Source organism: Cynocephalus volans, chromosome 2 (assembly GCF_027409185.1).
Source record: "Cynocephalus volans isolate mCynVol1 chromosome 2, mCynVol1.pri, whole genome shotgun sequence".
NCBI lineage: Eukaryota > Metazoa > Chordata > Mammalia > Dermoptera > Cynocephalidae > Cynocephalus > Cynocephalus volans.
In genome coordinates, this window is record NC_084461.1 from 81,884,388 (window position 1) to 81,903,482 (window position 19,095).

The 19,095-nt window shown below is 37.1% G+C and overlaps 1 protein-coding gene across 18 annotated transcripts in view; it reads right to left on the reverse strand.

Moving 5' to 3' along the window:
* The window catches only part of MCTP1 (multiple C2 and transmembrane domain containing 1), a 536,345-nt gene that overhangs the window by 240,937 nt on the left and 276,313 nt on the right, over positions 1-19,095 (reverse strand). The gene's annotated exons all lie outside the window — the stretch shown is intronic.

Genomic DNA, 19,095 nt, shown 5'->3' on the forward strand with positions numbered 1-19,095 from the left:
TAGGAAGGGAAGAAGGTCTCAGAGGAGGGTATCAGGGGAACGGTGACAAATGTTCATTAAATGAACTGGATACTTTATATTATCCCCTGATACCTCCCAAGCTCCCTGTGATGATAAAGAAAATTCAGAGCTTTCAAGTAAGTTGCTCATAGATACACAGTTGCTCATAGACACATGTCTAGCTCATAGATACATAGAGAAGGGTCTTTACATACTTACATATATATTATACTGTTTTTCATTTGGGAGTGAGGCTGATGAATGAGACCAATCTTGACCTAATGAAGGTCTTTGCTGTTATTAAGGATTCCTAGAAAAGGTGAATCAATGACATCCCCAAGTCATTCCAGTGTATGACAATCTTCTTCATTAGTCATAAGGCCTGACTCCCTTATAAAATTTGGCTTAATTCTTCCTGTTTTGTCCAAATTGAAGCTACAGTTGATAACTATGGTCTATATGATTTAAAGAAAAATATGCATGGAGCTCTGAAAATGGAAAAGCAGCATATAAATGTCAGGGATTACAATTATGATCTTGATATTCTTAAACTCAAACTATATCCATCCTCAATACTCCATTCGGCTCAATGACACATAAACACCTATGGTAAGTATAAGGACTGCTTTTCAGGATTTGATTGTCCTTATGTAATCATTTGGGTGCTCTCCCAAAACTCTCAAAATTTCCCCCCAAAATATGATACCTGTTTTTTATATGCCTGTTCCTGAGTATAATAATATAATGATCCCAATTTCCCATTGTGAAACTCCATTTCATTTTGACAGTTTGATTTCATCACAAAAGTACAAACTGTAAAAATATTTATGAATGTACGCATATGCTGGCTGTAGGCTGGTGTCTCCACTGGGCTGTTGGCTAAATATCTACACATGGCTCTCCATGTGGTCTTGGTCTAGTTTGGCTTCCTCATAGCATGGCATTTAGATTACCAGACTAGGCATCTCGAGATGGCAAGGTGGAAGTGCACGACACTTTAATAATCTAGCCATTTGAATGATCCTAGCCATTTGACTAAGCCCTGTTCAGATTGAAGGAAAGGAGACATAAAACTCACCACTTAGTGTGAGGAACGCTAAGGTCACATTTTAAGAAGCGCATGTGGTGTAGGAAATATTGTTGCAGTCATTCTCTGGGGAATACAAGCTACTACTCTTAGATATGGAAGAAAGAAGTATGAGGAAGGAACAGTGGAGGAGGAGGCTGGGGAGAGACACTGACTTTCAGAAGCAGCAGTTGTGCAAGTCCATTGTTCTGTGCTCAGCATCCGTGGTGGGAACTGGTTCCTACTGTGTGGCTCTTATGTACTGACCAAGATGCCCTTAACATTGCCCTCAGCTTGACTAAGCTAGACAGTTTCCTTCCTGATTTTAGGTCCCTGACCTCCCTTCTGTTAGAGCGTTTACTTTAGAAAACTTGCAATTGAAAATTCTTTCTCTGCCCCTTTGTAATGTAAATCTCTCCATCTCTTGCCAGTTTAACAACCCAGGAATGTTTTTCTCGAGGACCTGGGAGCCGTCCCTTTGAAACGTGCTCAAGAAAGATAGAACCCTATCTCCTAGTGTCTGTGGGAGGATAGAAACCTAACTTTGATAAGAGCCAATTAGCAAACACACTGACCAACCTCTCCCCTAACATCCTGTAGTATTTTTAAACTAGCTCACCCCAGAGCTTAAAAACTCCCCTTCCTTTTGTTTCAATGGAATTGAGTTCTTTCTCTGTTCCCATTGTAATAGTCTTCTTCTCTATTGCAATAGTCTTGAATAAAGTCTTCCTTGCTGTTTTTAACATGCATCCAGGCAATTTTGTTCTGTAACCTGCCAAAGAGCCATCTGGTAGTGTGCCTGCATATTGCTCCTGGCTACCTTGCTGAGGTGGATTCCATTACTGGCCCCAATTCTTCACCCCTTTCTGTATCCAACTTCTCTTTGTAACCCCTCCTGCTATGGGCAGACTTTGTACTTGACTACATGACTTGCTTTGGCCCATGGGTTTAAGTAGACCAAGCTCTGATTTTAGCAAACAGGGGCTTGAAATGTGCTTATGAAGTGGGTATGCCCTCTGTCGTGCTTCTGCCACTACCAAGAATAAAACATACCTGGTTAGCTCACTGGTCCCAAGGAGAGGGACATAAGATGTGTGACACAGAACTACTCCAGACATCTCAGCCTGATGCAGAGCTGCCGAGCTAACTCACCAACTTAAAATAAATGCTTACTGTTGCATGCAGTTGAGGTTTTGTGATTATTTATTAGGCAACACAATTGTGCTAAGAGTTAACAAACACTCTGGTCTTGTAGCTTAAGTTGCTGGTCCTCCTAGAGATTCCATACCCTGATTACCTTGAACACATTCTTTGTTTTTTGTTTTTGTTTTTTCTTTTTTCTAGAGTGGGTTCTACTTGCAGTTAAGATCTCTGAGTACTGTAGTGGATAATGTCTAATGTTGGTGAGGACATGAGCAGATGGGAAACCTTGTATTCTGCTGACGGAAGGACAGAACGGTTTAGCAATGTCAGAAAGCAATCTGGAAATTTCTTGTGAAATTATGCATATGCCTTGTGAGCCAGCAATTCCATTTCTGAATATTTTTTCCAGGTAATCATTGTGTGGGTCCATAAGTGCACTAGTCTAATCTTCTATGAAGGAAAATTGGAGTGAGAAATCTCATATGAAGGGGGATAAACAAAAACAGGGGAGAGGTCTTGCACAGGCCAATTGTTGTAAGCCTCCACTTTAAAAAAAAAAGGAAGGAAAGCAAAAAGAAGAAAGACAAGTTAAAGGAGGAAATGAAAGAAATAATGAAAAGGAAGGAAGGAAAACTAATTATATTAAGAGATATAATTAAATTAAGAGAGTCGGGAGAGCTTTGGCAAAGCCTCTCCAAATAATGTCCTTATGGGGCCATCTGGAACTTTGCCATCAGACTTAAAGCATTACAGCTCCAAAGGCAAGGTGCTCCCAATCAGGTATTCCTGATGATGGGTATATTTGGATTGGTTCTTGCTCCTGTAAAAACCATTTAAAGATGTTAGGGTTGTCACAGAAAAGTTGGTACCAGGTTCTTTTCCTTGTGCCCAACTTCATTCAGATTTTGTGCATGGCTTCTGATGTGCTATTGTGCTATTTGCTTGCCCCAGCCTTCATTTCTGCAGTCTTGGATGTTTCCTATAATCCTGGGTCTGTTCCCTGCACTATCTCCCATGTTGCTTGAATTTCAGGCTCTGGCCCATTGTCTGGCTCTGACCCTATGCATACCCCAGTCGAGTCCATTCTCCTATTTCACAGCTCCAGTTTCTGTTAGACCATTACATTGCACACCTGAATGAGGCCCATGCCTTACCTCTGCCTCTTACCCCAGCCCTGACTCACTACTTTCCTTCAGTCCTCACCTCATCTCTGCCTGTAGGCCCTGTGTATGAACACAGAAACTATGTTGTTTTCTTTAGCAACTGGAACCTAGAAAACAGTGCTCAAGGTATCTTATTTTTCTGAGTGAGTAGATTTCTTAAAAATATAATTTTGGTAAAATGATTAACACTCAGTACCTTTAACTACCTCCAGAAACTACAAATTAATAAATTTATCATAAAAAAGAGAGCACAGATTTGAAGCCAGATGGACTGGGTTCAAAATCAGACTTTTCTATTTATTAGCTGATAAAGTTATTTAATTTCTCTGTGCCTAGGTAAAATGGAGATAATCTAACTTACCTTAGAGGGTTTTTGTGAGGCAAAACCTCTCTAAGGTAAGTTAACAGGTTAATTTATATAAAGTACTAAGAATAGTGCCCAGTGCCTTGCATATGATAAGTAGCCAACAAATGTTAGCTGTTATTACTATTTAATGAGACGATGTAATAATAATAGTAATAATAGTAAACATTTGCCTCATATTTCATTTATATCCTTGGACACCACCCTACGGGCCATTGCAAAGATGGTTATCCTCACAGATTCTACGCTGATGGCAGCAGCAGGAAGCGAGGGATACAAGCACATTACGGAGCTTGTTAAGCCACCGCGTCCCTTCCTCCAGGGCGCCAGGTCCCAGGCTCTCTCGCCGCCCAACTACGCAGTGTAGTTATTTTCTCCAGCACCTTCAACTTCTACTTCGGCACTGGCAGCTCCTCCTCAGCATTTAAACACACTCCATGATCCCCTATCTTAAATTACCCTGCTCTCCAGGTACTATCCACCTTGAATGTCTACCAAAGACATTCTAGAGTATTCTATAAATGCTCGTTTCAATTTTCATCTCCGTTTCACTCTGTAAGCCTTTCCATTGGAGCTTCTGCTTCCATATCTTCTCTGAAGAGGCTCTTGCTGAGATCACCATGGCCTCCATGTTATCAAATCACGTTTCCAATGACCTGTCTGCAGCACTCAGCACTGCTGACCTCTCCCTCCTTCTGTCTTCTGCTTCATGGCACTGCTGTCTTCTGCTTCCCTCCAACCTCTCTGGCCACTCTTCTTAGTACTGTATTTTTTCCAATGCTTACTTTGGGGGGTGTTTTCTTCATGTGCTTGATGTCTTCTTGCACCCTCTGCCATCCATTCCCATGGCTTTAAATCCCAATTATATGCTGATGACTATCGCATTTATATCTGCAGTCCCAACCTCTTTGCTTGCTGCCTTTTGACAACACCTCCACTTGCATGCTAAATAGGCATCCTAACGTTAACACGTCCAAAACTTAACTCTTGTTTCTCTGCTGCTAGGCCTGTTCCCCCTTCAGGCTTTGTCACCTCTGTTAATGGTTCCATTATTTGACAGTTGCTCAAGCAAGAAACCTCGATACCTTATTATTGAGGAAATTATTCTCAATACCTTCTTTTCCTCATGCTTTTTATACAGGACACTACCACGTCCAGTTGATTCTCTTCCAAATACCCCTCGGATCTGTCTTCTCTGCTCCCACACTAGTCAGGTGACCATGATTTCTTGCCTGTATGTAATAGCCTCCTAACTGGGCTCTCCAGATCCACCATGTCCCATCCTTCAATTCTCTACACATCAGCCAGACTGACCTTTTAAAACTGTAAACATAATCTTTCACTTCTTAGCCTCACACATCTCGACAGCTTCCAATTACACCTTGTCATAGTCCATTCAGGCTGCTATAAAACACACTAAACAAAATATACTAAACTGGGTACCTTATAAACAACAAAATTTTGTTTCTTACACTCTCTGATTCATACACAGCGTCTTCTTGCCGTGTCCTCACATGGTGGATGGTGCAAGGCAGCTCTCTGGAGCCTCTTATATAAGGGGATTAATCCCAAGGCCCCATCTCCCAGGTATTGTCACATTGATGATTAGGTTTCATGATTAGGTTTCATGAACACATGAAGTTTGGAGGGACACATACATTCAGATCACAGCACAACTACAATAAAATCCACAATCTGTAACTGGTCTACAGGACTTGCCGCTACTCTAACTTCATCTTGGGCCCCTAACTATGTTCCAGTTCCCATATTACTGGAAGTTATTTTCTGCTTTCAGTCTTTGCGTATGCTAGTTAGCTTCTCTGCTGAAAAAGTTGCTCACTTTCCCATTCTCTTTCCCTTTTGCTTGTCTGATACTTTCTCGTCCTCCAGATCTCAATTTAAATATAATTGGCTCAAGGATGTCTTCCTCAACCTCCCAATCTGAATTAGGTCTCCCTGTTATTCTCTCTATTGATATGTGTTCCCTTCCTTACTAGTACTCATCATTACACAAGTTACATTTGTATGTGTACATCTGTAGTTACGTTTACATCTGTACATTGGTAATTTGTATGTTTACCTGTTTATTGTGTGTTTTTTCCTACTGGATATAACACCATGAGGGCCAGGATTCTGCCTAGTACATGGGAGAGTGTCTGGGGCAGAGTAGGCACTCAATAAGCTTATTTTTGTTTTTAGCATTAGCCAATTACATTTAATAATTTTGGAAACCACTTTATTGAGCTTTGATTGACATATAAAAATCTGTACTTACTTAATGTATAAAACTCAATGAGTAAATATATACCCGTGAAACCATCACTACCATCAAGGTCACAGACATATCCATCACTTTCCAAAGTTTCCTCCTCCCTCCATCATCATTATTATTTTGTAGTAGGAATATTTAACATAAGATCTACCCTCTTAGAAAAATTTAAGAATATAGTATTTTTAACTATAGACACTATGGTGTTCACTAGATCTCCAGAACTTATTTATCTTGAATATTTGAAACCTTGTACCCTTTAAAGATCACCTCTTCCTTCCCTGCTTGCCCCAGCCCCTGGCAATCACCATTCTACTCTTTTATTATGAGTATAGCTATTCCACATATAAGCCATTCCACACATAAGTGAGATCATGCAGTATTTGTCTTTCTGTGTCTAGTTTATTTCACTCAGCGTAAGTCCTTCAGGCCCATCCATGTTTTGCAAATGGCAGGATTTCTTTATTTTTTTCTTCTTCTTTATTTTTAATTGATTAAAAATTGTAATATTTATTGTGTACAACAAGATGTTCCGAAATATGTATACATTGTGGAATGGCTAAATCAAGCTAATTAACACATGCATTTCCTCACATATTTGTTTGTAGTGAGAACACTTAAAATCTATTCTCTTAGCAACTTTCAAGTATACAACACATTGTTGTTAACTATAATTACCATGCTATACAACAGATTTCTTGAGCTTATTCTTCCTTTCTAACTGAAAAATTTGTATCCTTTGACCAACATGTATCAAATCGCCCCCCCCCCACCTGCTCCCCAGCCCTTAGACTCATTCTGCTGTTGGCTTCTATGAATCTGACTTTTTTAGATTCCACATACAAGTAAGATCATACAGAATTTCTTTCTGTGAGTGTCATACTTCACCTAACATAATGTCCTTAAGGTTTATCCATGTTGTTGTATATTGCAGGATTTCCCTTTTTTAAAGGCTGAATAATATTTCACTGTATGCATATACCACATTTTCTTTATCCATTTGTCTTAGTACACTCCAGGCTGCTATAACAGAATACCTCAGACTGGGTAATCTAAAATAATGAAAACTTATTTCTTACAGATCTGGAGGCTGAGAAGTCCAAGATCAAGGTGTTGATACATTTAGCATCTGGCGAAGGCTCACCCTCTGCTTCTAAGATGGTGGTGTCTTTTTGCTGCATCGTCACACGGCAGAAAAGAGAAGGGCAAAAGAGCCTTGCTAGGACCCTCTAGCCCTTTAATAAGGGTATGACTCACATTCATGAGGGCAGAGCACTTACAACTTAATCACCTCCTAAAGGCTCTACCTCTTAAAATTATCACACTGGGTCTTAGGTTCTAACATATAACTTTTTGGGAAACACATACATTTAAACCATAGCACCATTCATCCATCGATTGATGTTTGGGTTGTTTCCATATCTTTGCTGTTGTGAATAATGCTATAATGAATATGGGAATACTAATAGCTCTTCTAAATTCTGACTTTAATCCCTTTGGATAAATACCTAGAGGTGAGATTGCTGGATCACATAGCAATCCTATTTTTATCTTTTTGAGGAAACTTCATACTGTTTTCCATATGTCTGCACCAATTTGCATTCCCACCAACAGTGTACAAGGGTCACCTTTTCTCCACAACTTGGCCAACACATTATCTTTTTTGTTTTTTTAATAATAGCTGCCCTAACAGGTGTGAGGTGATATCTCACTGTGTTTTTAATTTGCAATTCCCTGATGATTAGTGATGCTGAGGACCTTTTCATATGCTTATTGGCTATTTGTATGCCTTCTTTGGAGACATTTTTATTCATGTTCTTTCCCCAAGTTTTTTTTTTAAAAATCCAAGTTTTTATTTATTTATTTGTTTGTTTGTTTGTTTGTTTGTTTGTTTAGCTAGCTACCTAGCTATTGAGTTGTAGTAGTTCCTTATATATTTTGGATATGAGCTTCTTATCAGATAAATGGTTTGACAATATTTTCTCCCAGTCCATAGATTGCCTTTTCATTTTGTTGATTGCTTCTTTTGCTATGCAGAAGCCTTTTAGTTTGATGTATTCCTATTTGCCTATTTTTGCTTTTGCTGCCTGTGCTTTTGGTTTCACATCCAAAAAATAGTTGCCAAGACCAATGTCAAGGACAATTTTTTTTCCTACAATTTCCTTCTAGAAGTTTTCCAGGGTAAGGTCTTACATTTAAGTCTTTAACCCATTCTGAGTTCATGTTGGTACATGGTGTAAGATAAGGGTCAAACTTCATTCTTTTGCATATGGATATCCAGTTTTTCCGCCACCATTTATTGAAGAGACTGTCTTTCCTTCATTGTGTGCTCCTGGCATCTTTGTCAAAAATTAGTTGACCATGTACGATGTATTTATTTCTGGGTTCTCTATTCTGTTCCATTGGTCTTTATGTCTGGTTTTATGCTAGTACCATACTGGTTATTCTCCTGTAATTGATTTTTATTTTTCTACTTTTGTGTTCAGAAAAGATACTTGATATGATTTCAATCTTCTTAAATTTGTTAAGGCTTGTTTTGTGACCTAACTTATGATATATCCTGCAGAATGTTCCTTGTGTCCTTGAGAAGAATGTGTAATCTGCTGCTAATGGATGGAATGTTCTGTGTATATCTCTTAGGTCCCTTTGGTCTCAAGTGTAGTTTAAGTCCAGTGTTTCTTTATTGACTTTGATCTGTCCAGGGCTGAAACTGGGCTGTTGAAGTACTGCAGTCTATCCTCCCTTTAGATCTATTAATATTTGCTTTATATATTTAGGTACTCCAATGTTGGGTGCACGTATATTTACAATTGACATATTCTTGTAATAAATTGACCATTCTATTATTACATAGTAACCTATTATATGATGACCTTCTTTGTCTTTTTTTAGTTTTACTCTGTCTATTTTGTCTGATATAGGTATTGCTTTCTCTGCTCTGTTTTGGTTTCCATCTGCATGGAATATATGTTTCCATTTCTTTACTTTCAATTTATGTGTGTCCTTAAAGGTGAAGTGAGTCTTTTGTAGGCAGCACATAGCTGAGTCTTGTTTTTTTTTTTTTAATCCATTCAGCCACTCCATGTCTTTTGATTAGAGAATTTAAGCCATTTACATTCATAGTAATTATTAATAGGTAAGAACTTAATATTGTCATTTTGCTAATTGTTTACTGGTTGTTTTGTAGATACTTTGCTATAGTTATTTTTAATTCTTTTGTCTTTTGGCTTTTACGCCAGAGTTAAAAGTGATTTATGCACCACCATTATAGTATTAGAGTATTCTGGATTTGACTCTATTCTTACCTTTATTAATGAGTTTTATACTTTTATATGTCTTCACACTGTTAATAAGCATCCTTTTATTTCAATGTGAAGAACTCCCTTTAGCATTTCTTGAAAGGTAGGTTTGGTGGTGATAAATTCCCTCAGCTTTTCTTTGTCTGGAAAGGTCTACATCTCTCCTTCAGTTCTGAAGGACAGCTTTGCTGGCTAAAGTATTCTTGGGTGGCAGGTTTTTTGTTTTGTTTTGTTTTGTTTTGTTTTTTCCTGCAGGGACCAACTGGTGCTGGGGTGGGTCTGGAGCCTGGGTCTGTGGGAAATTCAGATGCACACTTCACTCTCCCCACAAGAGAGCTTCTGGAAAGAGGGATCTCTCTAGGCCCTGAGCTGTGTGATCTTGGGAGTGGAGTGACATGAGTAGAGCAATTCTGTCCTTCTAGCCCTCTTCACTGTGTCTTTTCCCATTTCTATACTCCACCAGCATGCTGTAATTTCTCACTCGTAATCCAAAGGTCTCACGAAGGTATTTTCATGTGTGGATGGATGTTTATTTCAGGGTTTCTTTGATTGCATGTGGGGTCAAACCTCCTGTTCTGCCATCTTGCTGATGTCACTCTTCTTAATCTTAATAAGTGTTTGTTAAATGAGTGAGTAAATGAATCAGTGTACAGAGTGAGAGTGCTATCAAATACATCCTTGCTATGGTTTGAATGTTTGTGTTCAATCCAAAATTCACGTTGAAACTAAATCCCCAATGCAATATTATTAAGAGGTGGGCCCTTCAGGAGATGACCAGGCCATGAGGACTCTACCCTCCTAAATGGATTAGTGCCTTATAAAAGCACTTGGGTAGGCGGCAAGTTCACCTCTTCCATCCCTTCTGCCATATGAGGACACACTGTTTGTTCTTTCTGGAGGACCCAGCAATGAGTAACAATCTTGGAAGCAGAAACCAGCCCTTACCAGAGACTGAACCTGCTGGTACCTTGATCTTGAACTTCCTGCCTCCAGAACTGTGAGAAATAAACTTCTGTTTATAAATTACCCAGTCTAAGATATTTTGTTATAGCAGCACAGATGAACTAAAACAATTCTCATAACAGCTCTGTGAAGGTGGAAAAAACATATATTATCAACCTATATTGCAGGTGAGAAACAATCTGAGATTCAGTGTGACTTACCTCAAATCTCATAATGGGTAAGCTACAAGTGACAGGAGTGGACGGCAAATTTAGAGTTTCAGACTCCAAGTCCAATGTTTCTTCTACTCAGGAATTTAGGAAATCTGGACACCGTATTTTCCTTCTTTAACTTTAAAGTGGTATTGTAAAACTATTGTGTAAAAATGTTAGGTAATCATTTAGATACTATAGAGGACAAAACTAGGAAAGGTTGAGTGGCTTGTTCCAGGTCGTGTTGTTAATAAGGATGTGGCAGGGGCCAGACTCAATGGCAAATCTGGAGATGAGATGAACTCGTGCTTTTTCTAGCACATCATCACAAAACATTCGTTAATCTTGAGGTGTATCAATCCCCTATTCTTTGTTCCCAAAAAACTGTGATTAGTCCTCTTACAAGAAAAGTGATCTCAAGAAACTCGAGCTTGTTGGGTTTGTCAGCAGTTATTGATATTAATATCCAACTCTATAACCTCTAGTAATTTAGCACAGAGGCCTCCACACTCAAAAGTAAGTCTTTTTGAAAAGGAATTTGCTTCTAGCTCCTTCACAGAAACATCTTCCTCAATCACTAAACAGTTTAACTGTCAAAATCCCCTAAGAGTTAGGTAAAGCTGGTTCCTGGAATCCTGCTGGGTGGTCCACTAGGTCTTGATGATACATATCTTGATGATATAAAAGAGAACTTAGATCACTATAGCTAACATTTATGAAACACTTATTATATCAGACGTGAGTTTACAGTAGGAGAAACTGCAGCATGGAATAGGAGAGTAAATTCCCTAAGTTGTACAGCAGGTGGCTTGGACTTGAAACTTAACTGCCACACCATGCCGCCTCCAAACACAACCTTTTTCATTCTCGGCATCATATCTATGGTGCCATTTGAAGCAGTAAATATCCAGCGGCCTAAAGAAGTAAATTGTCAGCTAAAAAGTGTAATCTAAGAGTTAAGTTATGGTTTAAGAACAGATTTTGAGACTGCAATAGGCACAAAGATATCAAAGATTGGCGTCAAGGAGAGAAGGACAGAGGCTGTTTTTTAGGGTCTCCGAAGACACATTATGATGGTGCAATATTTTGTAAGTGTGTGGTTAAAAGTCACAAGGTGAACTGGTCTGGAGACAGTAAGTATGTCAGCAAATTTCACAGCCAAAAGTACAGAAAAAAACAGATCCAGGTATACACTCATGGTGGGTCAGTCGTCTGACTTTTTTCTCCTTGTTTTGACTTCATAAGATAAAATTTGCTACATTTCTTTCTTTCCAGCCATCACATACAGCCCTCTGGGTGGTATTATTAAAATTTAATAAGGTTTAAATATAGCCAAGTTTCTTTAAGAAATTTCCAATAGCTTTCAAGCTCCTAACTTAAGGGAACCTTAGTCATTAAGAGTCCTTAATAGTTCAAGATCTTCAGTTTGTTGTGATTCCAATATGGGTAACTGGAGACATTGTCCTTTTAATTTGGGTTCAGTAAAAGATTTGTCACTAATGCTCTAAACTCTATGTTTGGAAGTGTTTTTACCAAGCTTATTTTACAAGATATTATCTGGTGATATTAATAGATATTACGTATTTGTTTTTTTTAAAAAGGAGTTCTCTGATCAAACATATTTGGAAAATGCTGATTTGAAGAAAATTAAATAAATTCAATGGTTTTAGACTTTAAATAAGTGAATGTGCACTTTAACTCTCCAAGAAGGGAGGATGACATGCAGAATTCACCAGTCTTTTTTGACTGTGGGGTCTACATTTCTTGAGTGCATCTTTCAGGACTAACAATCCTTAGATTTCTCTTTGAAAAATGCTACCTTATTATATTTCATAGCAAGAAAGTTCACTGTTGTTGGGGTTATTTTACTGTTACAGACTTTCCAGTGAACTCAGTCATTTTATTATAATAGATTTCCCAGTAAGCCCAAGCTACTAACACGTGGTTAATCTTTAATAAATATTATACAAAAAAAAAAAAAAAATTAGTTCATTGGTTCAAAAACTCAAACAATATATTCATGCGCTAGTGCTATTTTGTTGCAATGTTCTATTTTACCACAAGATGGCACTAATATTCATTAAATTATTGTGCAGCCTGTGGTTCTGCTATCAAACCAAAGTTAGGGCAACTCTACTGCACACTTTGTGGTTCCCATACATTTTCTAGCAACATATGCTCATTATCATTAGCTGGACCGTTATCCTCATTAAAATGTTTTTTAATGGTTATGATAAAATTTAAAAAGAGCAAAAACTGTGGAAGATGAAATTAGAAAGTGTTAGTTAGAAATTAAAATTCAGATTTTACTGTGATTAATGTCATATTCAAAAGAACCTTTTATACATTCATTTTGTCAGATAGCCTTAACTTCAGAATTTGTTTTTAAAAACATTATTATGTCATTTTATAAGTATAAATTCCATGCTTTAAAGTTCTAGAGTATTCTAAACCTAGGGCATATCAATTGTTTCTCAATTCCAGTATCAAATTGTTTTAAAAAGAGGAATTAGACGGTTTCTATAATATATTATCATGTAGTAAAGGAGTACATGTTCCCAATGTTATGTTTTATTTTTATTTTAGAAATCAGATTACTGATGAATACTTCAACATTTTGTGCAATCGTTTAGTCTTTAATGTAATTTAAATCAACAAAGAACTAAACTTGGTCTGAACAGGTCCACTTTAATGTAGCAATAAACACATCATACACAAGATGGCAGCCTCTCTTCTCTTAAAACAGTATTAAAGATACTTATAATATAAATAGCCATCTGATAATGGTTCTCTTGGTTTTTATTCTCAGAATAAATGAGTTTCCCGATTAACAAGTTTAAATCAATTGCATTCCAAACCTAGTACATAATGAAACAGAAACAGCTACTGTATGTTTTGGGGACCTATAACTACTTGATAATGCTAAGTCCTAATAAAAACAATGCCAAATTGGAACTAAGTCTCTGTATTAGAAGGAAAAGGAGGAGGAGGAAGAAGACAAAAGAGAAAAAGAGAAGCGAACATAAATATTATGTGAACAGTTAGTTAGAATTCAAATTTAAGCTAGAGCCTCCTGAGAGTATCCTATCTTTCCACAAATATTTAAAGCTAGCACGTTTGATGCCCAAACGCAACAGAGAGGGTGTCCTTGTAGAATAAGGTTCTTCACATTTGAACGAGGCTGTAAAAATAGTGAAGGTCAAAAAGTACTCAAAGCAGTAGATTGTCTTTATACACATTTACTTTCACTGATGATTTAAATCAACACAGGTACCTTATTTATGTGTTAAAATTATTTCCTTGTACTCTCCTAATCCTTCTTCATTTTTTTGTTGGAGACTAGTAACACCCTACAATGGAAATATTTCACAGGGCTAAATAACTAAATACGTTAAAATGCAGATGCAAGAGGTTTGTAATTGCAGATTGCTTCATATACTAGAAAAAAAGTAACATTTTTTTTCCACAATGAGGAGCATGAATAGTCCAATGAATTTAAAATTTCATGTTGATGAAGTTACCATGATACAGCACATGGACGAATTAAAAATAATACTATGATAAAATGCAGTATAGGGCAGAACTAAGTAAATTTCTTTCTTTGAGTAGAAGGCACATTAGACACACTATACATAGAAAGTGTAAAAGATAGGAAGAGACTTGATTTTTTTTGGAGTAATTTTTAAGTTTATTTTTTTCTCTCATATATGCAGAGGTTAGAATATTCGAGAACAATTATTCACATTGTAGTATGTTGTATTTGGGATAAATACAGCTTACTCAAGTTCCTCTTTAAATCTGGCATAAACAGGTGGTAACTAAATGCAATTTCCTGATAACTTCTGAAAGGTTAGGTAAACAAAAATATGCAAAGCTGGTGCTTACTTACACTGCTTTAGACAAATCCTGCTTTGGTTCTGAATATAAATTGTGTTTTAATCTGTGACAAAACAAGCACCACAATAAAGGAGAGTGTCCTAGATGTCTTTCTTTCCAAAGGACCTTACTCCTCTAGCCTCTGGAAATTCCTTCTACAACCAGTAATTAATGCATTGACTCTGTCACCATTAAAAAATATTTTTCTTTTTTTACCTAAAGGGAAATAATTTTCCCTGAAATTCTGCTGAAATATGTTACCATGTTTATATATAGCCATACTAACAAAATAAAATAAAATAAAAAATAAAAAAATAAAAAATTATTTTTTAAAGGCACTTTATCTTTCCAGGTTAAAAAAAAAAATTAAGAATATTAAAAAAAAAAAGTTAGACCCTAAACTATTTATACTCTCAATTGTTTTTTTTTTTTTTTTTTTGGCTCTCCCAATACTTTTCCAAAATTATTTCCTTGAGTGTCACTAGTAGCTTTTTTTAAAAATCACCAATTTCAAAGGCCTTTTCTTAGTCTTCAACCCCTTCCATCTGTGGGTCACACTGAATGTTGTTACCTCCATTGACTCTGGAATTTTCTTCCTTTTGGATTCTGTAACACTAGTCACAGTCCTATGGTAGAAAGAACAACAGCCAGAGTCCACTGAGCTTCTTAAAATCATTGTAATCTTAGAAAGGTCATTTAACCTCTTCTCTCCAAAGTTTTGTATCCTTCAAATGAGGGGGATCTCCCAAATTTCTCCATTTGCACACCCTTGACAGAGAATGAGCCCTTCCCCAGAAACTAGTTTTCCAGGAAACTAAAACTTACTGTGTTAAACACTAAGACCTGTTTTATTAATACACTTGAAAAAACTATTCCTATAATTTATTATATTTTTCTCCTTTTGGGGTAAATAATAAATGCACTTTTTAAAAAAATAGGCAGAGCATCATTTGTTGACTGTGTGTCTGGGAAATTATCATCAGGGTTTTAGCAAATGAAAGTTAAATTTTCTATAGAAAACGATTGAAACTTGAGCAGAAATATTTCAATTTCTGAAACTCACAATTGAACGTTGCTAAAGTTCAAAAGATTTTACCTATATCACAAGAGACTTTTTTCTCCCAATGGATATTTCTACAATCTGTTTATCCTATATATTCATTTTTCTACATACCTTTCAATTTAGAGTTGGTATAAACTAAGTGATAGTATTATTTCCATTACTACATGTGCCAGTGAACAAAATGTGGCTCTTAAAATATAACGTGTTAAAAGTGATTTGAGGTGGAAGGAGCCTGAGTTCCAAAATCACTGCATGGGGAGCCATCTGCCAACCAGTAACACCTGCCTTGGACTATATGTGAGTGAGAAGTAAAGTTCTACTACATTTGAGCTGTTAAATATTTGGGTATCTATTTATAATTGCAGTTTGGCCTACCCTAACCAACACAGATTCCTGAGTCCTGTGGATTCTAATTACTAAAAGTCCATTTGCAACAACAGTTTAACCTATTCTACCTGATACATTTCCTAAGTCCTTTGATACTAATTCTTAAAATATCTCTTGAAACAACCTCTGCCAACATTGCCTCATTATTCCTTATTTAGATTATTCTAAAAGCCTTCTGCATGGCTTCCCTGACTCCCTTCAAATTTAATCCTCTAAATGCCGACAGAATTCTCTCTGTCGAATGCAAATCAGGCCACTTTATTCCTCCTGGACTACATTTTACACCAAAATCCATACCCACAAGCACTGCTGTGAGCAACCCAGGCTCCAGAACTCAGGCTCAGGGTCAGTATTCAAAGCTTGTCCTTGACTGGGAGATTTTGTGTAAATGTGAATATATTTTAATTATCTCATACTTTTACCGTGGAGCCTTGTGATCCTAATTTGGCTTCTGTTGTAGGTTTAACCCCCAACATTCATTTTTCTCTTTTTCCTCCTAGTAATAGGGACTCCGTGAGTTATAGCAGGACACATGCTGACCCCATTGGAGAGTCTCTTATTCTCCAAGCAGTGGGTGTGGCCATGTGACCAAGTCTTTGCTGGTAGAATGTGAGCAGAAGTGACCTATGCAACTTCTGGGTCTTCTGGTGAAAAGTGGAACAGCTGCTTTGGCCCAGAGATGGAAGCCATGTGGTGATGACAACATAGCCATCTCATCAGCCTCGATCTCTCTGGACTTTATGTGGGAAAAAATATAACTTTTAATGTTATTTAAAAGTTGGGTCTTGCCGAGCCAGTGGCGCACTTGGGAGAGTGCGGTGCTGGGAGCGCTGCGACGCTTCCGCCGCGGGTTCGGATCCTATATAGGAATGGCCGGTGCACTCACTGGCTGAGTGCCGGTCACGAAAAAGACAAAATAAAAGTTGGGTCTTTTGGGTCTCCTTTACCGGAAGCTTAGCTCGCACCCTAACATAACTTTTCAAGTACATTTTCCTTCTAGAAAAGTATGTTTCTTGTTGAACTGATTTATTTGACTTTAAAGAGCCAATCAATCTTATGTGAATACCATTCAATTAAGTTTAATAAGACTGTGTAGCATGAACCACCTTTTCCTACAGCCTGGCCATTCCTGGGCACTGGAATTTCTCACTTACAGAACTAGAAGATACATCCAGCAAAGAAAACAAAAACAAAAACAAAAATGGGTTGAGGGGGGAGATAACTAACTTCCTTGAATATCTACTATGTGCCTGGGTCTTTTAATACAAATTTCATTTAGTTAGAACCATAGTCCTGTGAGGTGGGTTAAACCAGCACATAACAGACACCCAATAAAAGTTAAAAATAAATAAATAATTAATTAGTATTCTCAGTATTTTACAGGTGAGTAAACTGGTTCAGAGAGGTTGGGCGGCTTGACCTGGTTACAAGGCCAGTAAGGGGCAGTTTCAGAATCCATTACACGATCTATTTGATTCCAGATTCCAAGTTTCCTCCCTTACAACATGATGCCTAATCATGGTGAGATTTTCCAGTCAACCAACTTGTCCCAGCTGCCTCAAACTATCATTTTTGAGCTCAGCCCTTCCATAATCTATCGCTTGTTGCCCCTCATCAAAGACAGGACTTTCTACTATGAAGTCATGAGTCTCACCCAATTAGGCAATTATTAATTCGAAAGCATTAGCACAGCAGAGTTTTGGTTGGAAAAGCTTGGGTGAATTTGGAGAGATGACTTACTTAATGTGTTTTGTCTACATTAGACTGAAAATATCAAGAGGGCAGAGACTACTTCTGCATCCTAGAACCTGCCACAAAGTAGGTACTCAACTGATCAATAAATATTTGTTGACCTAAATGAATAACAAACATTAGTATTAATATTAGCTTTGCTAAGCTGGGCGCTTATTCAGATGCCTAAAACCAGGTTTCACTGCAAAGAATGAAGTTGCTCAATGGTGCTCTATAGAAAAATCTGACTAAATGGTATGAACTTGTTTAATGTGTTTTTGAAGAGGATGAAGGCTCCTGATTACTCCATAATGGAGGTGGTTTAGTGCAGTATAGGGTAGTAGTTAAGAGCTCGATCTCCAATTTAGAAAACCTGGGTTCCAATCTCAGCTCCAGTACTTACTAGCTGTGTGGACTTAGACAAGTCACTTAATGTAGTTGAAAATGAAGATGATTCTAGAACCTCACTGAGGTCATTGTAAGGGTTTAATTACATAATACATATAAAATACTTGGTACAGTTCCTGGCACAAAATAATCATTTAGTAACTATTGGGAATTATTGCTACTCTTAATCTGATTCAACACAGAGACAAAGTAATGTAATTGACATCACAATTTGAGAACTTAAATCAGTATAATTAAATTGAACCAAAGAACTAGAAACACACCAAAATGGGTATAAAATCTCTGATTTCACATGTTGAATAATTCATATCAATTGAGATAAGTTATTATTTAGCTACTTTTCTTAATCATTTATGAATACATAAATATATAGCAGAAAAGTTATTATTTGTAGGGGAATTCTTTCTATTGGATTTTTTAAATCAAGAAAAAAAGCCTATAAGTAATTATAAACATTATATGAATAAACCCAAGTCTAAGGATGTATCATAAAATGCGCATTAAAATAACTGAGGACAACAGAACATATCCACTAAAAAAGTTATGACCCTAAAAAGAAAACAAAACGCTTTTCATCAGTCAAAACCATAAATGATAACAATGCGAATAGTATATGACTCTTGTTGATTGATTACTATCATTAACTGAAATACTTTCAGGACAATTATATTATAATATGATTAAAGTGCATCACAAGTGGCCATGGTGATGAAATAACACATTCCTTAGACTATTCACATATTCAATTTGAGGAAAAAAACAAGTCAATGGTCTCCCATTTTTCTCCCTGCTTCTAATCTTCCCCACTGCAATTCATTCTCCAAAATCTTATGCCTGGACGGTTGACCAGTTAGCTCAGTTGATTAGAGTGCAGCCTTGTGACACCAATGTCAAGGGTATGAATCCCTGTACTGGTCAGCACCCCCACCCCTGGAAAAAAATCACAAAATCTTATGCCTAGATATTTTTCTAACACAAAAATATGGTGTTATTCCCTTGCTATTAATTCTTCATTGCTTTCTCAATGATCATAGAACAATGTTTATACTCTTTAGCTTGTGTTATAGACTGAATATTTGTACCTGCCACCACATTCATAGTTGAAACTCTAACCCCCAATGTAATGGTATTTGGAAGGGGGGCTTTTGGGAGGTAATTAGGTTTAGATGAAG